The sequence below is a fragment of the Amia ocellicauda genome, chromosome 6 (genome assembly GCF_036373705.1).
Source record: "Amia ocellicauda isolate fAmiCal2 chromosome 6, fAmiCal2.hap1, whole genome shotgun sequence".
Lineage (NCBI taxonomy): Eukaryota > Metazoa > Chordata > Actinopteri > Amiiformes > Amiidae > Amia > Amia ocellicauda.
In genome coordinates, this window is record NC_089855.1 from 43,587,171 (window position 1) to 43,594,203 (window position 7,033).

The window sequence follows — 7,033 nt, forward strand, 5'->3', positions numbered from 1 at the left end:
AATAGGCCAAATAGTTTGGAATCCTGCTGTGGGATGTCTGGAGAAGTGGGCCTGTAGGTAATATAACTCTTTGAACTGGAAATCCAATCTCACAAACTCAAGAACCAATCACCTATTGATCTGACAGGCGTATACAGAACAGCACACGGTCTCTCTCTCTCTCTCTCTCTCTCTCTCTCTCTCTCTCTCTCTCACCTGAACCAGAAACTCGCTGCCACAGCTCAACCTATAGCTCTGTTGCCAGAACCAGAACCAGAAACCAACTAAGTCTTTGCCAGCAACAGAAGAGTTAAACTGGGAGAAGGAGATTGAGCCGTACGAAGAATTCTTTTAAAGGACTTTATTAAATAAAGAACTTTACAGACTGCGCTGACCGCCTGTGCCCACCTGATCAGTGGAGTTTTTACAGCTGGACAATTGACTAAGTCGACTGTATACGAAAGTGTCAGTCATTTAAATAGCTACTGAGTCTTAAGAAACTCGATACTTGGAACAAACAGGGCCCTGCTTTCCTCAAAGACTTTGTCTTCAAGTAACTATGGTGGAAACCCTGCTTACAAAGAAGATTTTGTGCACAACCTTGGAGCCTTCAAACCAGTGGAAAATCTGTTTGGAAACGACTCTACTTTTGCGAAACCCCAACTTCCAGGTGCATCGACTGAATGGAAGTTCTTGGACAAAGCCGAACCGGACTGCCTTTGTTCCAAACCACACGGACCTCGTGCCGTGTGCTGTTATCTGAGCCCGAAGCCAGAGAGGCCTCTCTGCGACGAAGTTCAGATAAGTTTAACAGTTTGGAGTTCATCATTCATGACATTTGAGAAATAAATTAGAAATGTTAATCTGTGATTCATAACTCTAGAATGTGTAATATCATTTAGTTTTCTTCAATATAAATGTGTGTTGCATTAAACTGTTTTGTTGATAATTTTAGAAATAAAATCTGTCAACGCCGAGAAATATCTTCTCATTCCTGTTTAACTGTTTAGTCTGAAATTGACACAAGTTAATAGACACCAGATTATAGGTGGCCCTGCCTATCCTTAATCATTGAATAATAATCAGTTAAGGGAAATTGTGGTAACAAGTAATGATAGGATCTTTCTCGGCACCTACGTAAATGAGACTGATATATACATAACGAGAAGTTACCTGACATAAATACTATCCTGCGTAGTTATTTAATGTCTGACTAACAATACTAATGAGAGACTCACCTTCGTCTTACTAACCGGTATTGTGGTCAATGTGTTTATAACCTTTTTTGTTTAACCATTTGTGTGATATCATATGCGATCACATGGTCTTTGATTTGGTCAAGGAAGTGATTTGTCTTTGAGTTGTTGATCTAGAGATGAATGTTAATTAGTTTTGCCCTTTTGTATAATTGGTGTAGTGCTACATTTAGTCTTTGTTTTTGAATAAATTTGACAATTTATATCTTTGGAATTGGAGTCTGCGTCCAATTATTACAGAAATTGAGTTCTACAAGATTCCAGGATTCGTGATAAGGTGATACTATAAATTCAGTTCTTGAATTGAAATTTATAAGTGTACCTTACGCTACAATAAACAGAACTATTATTTTGAAAGTGTGCAATTTGTAGCCGAAACCGAAGCACACCGGAGCCCCGGAGCGCGAACGGATCAGAGTCGGATTAGCTATCAAAGATAATAACTAAAAACACAAATAGACACAGACAATAATAACAACGGTGGTGACAGCACAGCCGTGAAGCCAAATAACCGAGCAATAATAATTGTTAATAAACAATAAGCAATGCTCGTTTTTTCAGTCAATCTAAATAAATAGTTGAACTGAAAACTCATAGGTCAATTGGTTTCTCTTTTAAGATTCTTTTTAGAGGGAAGATGTGGTCAAGTCACAGATGTGCAATAATCATTTATTTTGACAAAAACAGGAAACTAATATCATTCAATTATAGTACTGAAAACAAGTAATATTAAGCTTCTGCTGGATTACAGTAAGAAACAGATAATACCCATTTTCTTCTTTCTCCTCACAGTACAGCTTATAGGCCAGTCTGGTCAGGCAGGAAGCAGTGTGTCTCTCTCTGTCTCCTCTCCAGCTCTGTCTTGTGTCTCGTTGCAGGATGAAGAAGTTAAGAGAACTCAAATTCTCTTTGTTTTCCCTTTTATAAGGTTTCCTTTCCAATAGCATTTTGCCACCACCATGACTTAATTATGAAGTGGGGGTCCCTTCGAATTTGGCTAGGAACCGATAAGAGGACAGGTCCCTTTTGGTCTTCTGGACATACAGACAAGGTTACCAGGGGCTACCAGAGGCTACCAGTGGCTACAAACGAACTGTCCATTGCTTATATTTAAATAAATTCTGTTATCCAATCAAAAAACATAACAGCCATTACTGTAATCCATCAGTCTGCTGTACTGTACGCTCCTATACTAGACTATCAAGAGTATGCGCTGCACACATTAATATCGGTGTCCTCTTTAAGTAAAGAGGACATTTAAAAACCTTTACATTAAATCTTCTATTTAACATTTACCAAATTTTATAATTGATAATTATATATATACAGTATGTTATTACATAATTATTTAAAAAGCTATAATTCTTCTAAATAGTTATTTCTGTTCTAATTATTGTAAATAAGCAATTATTTTTAAAAGAGAAGAGTAAGAAATTATGCAGGTTTTCCATTATGTAGAGAGGGAAAAAAAAACACAGAAACTGCATGCAACTTCCATAATGCACCATTTTGGGCAACACAAATGTTCCCATGTAAATTAGACTGAGTTGACTATCTAATTTACATAGAGGACATTTAGCACCCCCTGGATGTGCCCTGGATGTGCATCCCACAAATCTCCATCAACTGCAAGATGCTATCCTATCAATATGGGCCAACATTTCTAAAGAATGCTTTCAGCACCTTGTTGAATCAATGCCACGTAGAATTAAGGCAGTTCTGAAGGTGAAAGGGGGTCAAACACAGTATTAGTATGGTGTTCCTAATAATCCTTTAGGTGAGTGTAGATTGGACAGATATGTTGTTTGTTAATGAAATGGTCATTATCTGGTCCGGTGTCACGCTGAATCCAGTGCCCCTACGAGTCATGTGTCCCGGGTTGGTTTGTGCATGAATAAATTCATTTTCTTAGCACAGGGCGAGTTACACAAAACATACATATTCTACAGTAAGAGAAGATCAAATACACAGTAAGATCTGTTACACTGATGTGCTTTGCGAGCTATCACACGCCAGCAGTTCCGACGATGTATTATTATTATTATCATTATTATTATTATTATTATGTATTTGTTAGCAGACGCTCTTATCCAGGGTGACTTTCAAAACATAGGAGCATTGCTGTGTGTCTGGCAACAGGGACAATGCAACAGTGATTTTAGACCTTCTTCACAGACTTCATCAATAAGCACAATATCCCATCAAAGCATTAACATCACCTGAGATGGTCCAACAGTTTATTGATCTGCCCACAATTGTGCCACAAAAACCAACAAAACAGTCGCATCCATAATCAATAGGCTAGCCAATTGTTTTTTAAATAAGAATAAAAGTAAAGATACGCCACAAAATGAATGAAAATGTGAACTGTGTGCATGGTGACGAATGCCTGTGAACTAATCCTGTATTTTAGTCAATACAGTGAAAGTGTCTGAAATAGCAAATCGGTGTAAATCCCTTAATGCATCAATACAAATAAATACAAATAAAAGGCTGATCTTAGCATATTCGTATACTTGTATGTTCGTTTCTGGTTTTCTACATGTGATTTCGTGTTTTTTGTTTGGTTTTTACAACGTATCTGTGCTGTGTGTAGACGTGGAATGAGTTTGATTGTGATGTTAAATAGGGTTTAGAAACACAGTCGCCTCGGGGCTGATTATTATTGCTGTGTTTCTTCACTTCTAGTCAAATACAAAATTGAGGAAGCAGTGGTTAGTTCTGAATCAAACATATTGACCCCCTCACTCAATCTGTAAGTCCTGCAGCAAACATTGGAATATGCATAGATATTTGCACACAATTCTCTCTCTCTCTCTCAATTCAGTGCATTTGTATTGTGAAAGCAATTGGACATGCAAACATACATACATACATACATATATATGGAAAATAAACAATACAATTATAAATCACAATAAGATGTAATAAAGTACAGAAAAGCAAAATGTAATAAAATGTGATCTTTAATACAAACAAATATGTATGGCTGGTCGGAAGCGTCTTGGACTCGGGTTCCTCTTATAATGCTTTTGCCTTTTGCTAAAGCTTTCCATGGAGGGGAACATGGATGAGTTTGTACCATTCTTGGGAGGCTCTGCCTTGTTGGGGCGGAGCTGTGATCCAGGTGAACAGCAGATCGGGCAGAGCTGGGCATGTTGCCGAAGGAGGAGGAAGGCCGGTCAAGCAAATAAGCTTGCTAAGGTACGCAGCAGCAGCAAACAGCCCCCCCATCCAGCCAGCCAGGCAGTCTGGCTGGCAGTGACTGAGAGGTTGACAGACGGCAAGCAACGGAATGCACGTGCTCTGTGATGTCATAGCAGTCAGCTCAGAGAGAGGTTCATGATGTCATCGCTGAGCTGGCTGGCTCTGTGTGTCTTGCTGGCTGTGTGTGTTGAACCATCTTAGAAATAAGTGGAGAAGTCGCTGAGATAAAGCAAACAGTACTTTAATCGAGCCGCTCGGAAGCCCCACGTCAGGAATAATTCCTTCAGTGAGACTTAATATTTACAGACATGAGTACAACTTTATAGGAAAAATGACATAACATCTTATGGCCGTTCATCCAATCAGAAGATACAGGTCCGGCTCCGTTTACGATCTGTCCTCCCGTGAAGGGGTGATGGATCCAAAGCAGATGTCCGTCTTTAATATGCACTAGGAAGATGCGATCCCACGGTCATCATTTACCTATTGTCAATCGCTCTTTAACAAAAACAATTCCTCCCTATCTGGAGAAATGATTAAGTCATATACAAATTCACAGCAGACATCTGTAGGCTATTTCGGCACTGTGTAATCTTTCAGTACTGACAGGAGTTTCTAACAAACCAACCTTGTTGACCCTTTACTTGTCCTGCTGAATCTAATCTGCTCAGTCTGTAAACAAAACTACTTCTAATGCTAGTATTAATATAAAACATTATATAATTATCACAAAACACTTTCTTCAACTTCCTATACAGAGTCTTCATTCCCTGCTGTTTGGCAATAGAGCAAAGCGGAAAGAAGCCAAAAAGTTATGTTTGTCAGTTACAAGTAAATCCCCTTAGGGGTTAGGAAGATTTGACGCTTCTTGATTGAGGATTGCAGCTCCTTCATCCCAACCCTTCCCCGTGAGGTGTATATGTGTGTACGGCGAGTGTAAGGGTGTCCCTGCTGTCGGGGAGAGCGATAAGTGTGTGCCCCTAAGTGTGGATGTACAGAATGTCCTGAAGGCATCTCATGGAGCTGAGTGACCTTTGTAATAGTATCTTTCCAATGCATCCTTTGGTTTTCCTTGAGTCATGAGATTTATTGCCTTTGATACTAAATCCATTTGTCCTCAGTCACATGGAGCCTCCAGAACCAAGGGGATAGGATAAGATTTGTGTCAATGGGTGTGTGAGTTTTGCTACTCCCGAGTGAGGGACGGTGTCGTTTAGTAGAAATTTAGAGAAAGCCTGCCAACGAGGGTGTTTTAATTGCAGCTGTAACCATAGTAGATACATTATGAGGTTTACAAAGTTTTTGAGACAGTGTATTTAAGAAATAAAAAAGAAACTTACAGACATAGCAGAATATTTACTACTGATATCAATCCTTGTAACACAATCATACCCAGATTACCAAAGGTATCAGCAAGCCATCCCCAGAGGGGTTTTCCTCCGGAGGACTGGTGTATCTTTGTAGTTGCTGTCCTAATGTGCTCTATAAGATTACCAATGTGTTCAGAGTTATCTGGTATGTAAGTACAGCATTCCTGCCCTATAATGGCACATGTCCCTCCTTGTGCTGCTAGCAGGAAATCAAGAGCTAGCCTGTTCTGGAGGGCAACAGTTCGCATAGCCACTATTTCAGTTGTTAAATTGCTGAGAACTTCATTTGTTGAAATACTTAATGTTTCTAATATACCAGCTACTAATCTGATTTCCTTTATTGCTCTTCCGACTCCATACATAGGAAATAGTATGGAAGCAAACCTGTCTCCTTCCCCTATCTCACGTTTAGGGTGAATAAATTGTTCTATATCTGGAAGGTATTTATCTTCAGTGTGGCGCAAAGCTGGCACCACAAATCCTAAATAACAAGAACCTGTGAACTTACAAGGAAGTTCCCAATATGCCCGCAAGCCGCATATCCAATAAGTCCCATTCCATGGGGCGTAAAATAGACAAGTCTGATACCTAAAGTCAGAACCATCGATAGCCACAGTGTGATTACAAGTGCTATTACCTATAAATTGGGATTGCATGGTTTGGTTATAGTATGAAACATACACAGATCCTTTGTTACTGTGAGCCAAGTCAATATATGGCATTTTAAAATCTCTTCTATTCTGATCCATCTTCGGTACCATTCTCCTGTGATGCCTAAGGCATAATCATATGCATATCGTACATTAGAGGCAACTCTACGTTGTGAATAATCAGAAAATACTGGAAATGGAATGGGGATCATTGGAACCCCTTTCTTAGTGTCGTATGGAATGTGGGAACAAACCCAACATTTTGTTTTATTAAGGGCATTTGCATAGGTGCGTGTAATTTGGATAAATCTGTCCATGATTCAACTAAGGACAGGCAGATCAGTCCAAATACTGTAGTGTACACAGTCGTCTTCATGCTGGATTATCTCTTAGTACCTGTAGGGGGACAAAACCTTTACCAGTTAGGGGAATGTCTCTCAAAATTCAGGAAATCTGCAACTGTTGCTTTCCTAGGAATGAGAAAAGATAAAGGTTTAGTACACAGTTCTCCTGGATTATAATTTTTTACTTGTGACCAATGTTTCCATCTAGTACCCCCCTCCTGTCCGTC

General features: G+C 39.3%; 1 pseudogene; it reads left to right on the forward strand.

Annotated features, from left to right (window-relative positions):
* The first annotated feature begins 4,241 nt into the window (after positions 1-4,241).
* LOC136752051 (uncharacterized) lies at positions 4,242-4,348 on the forward strand (annotated as a pseudogene).
* Positions 4,349-7,033: the final 2,685 nt, after the last annotated feature.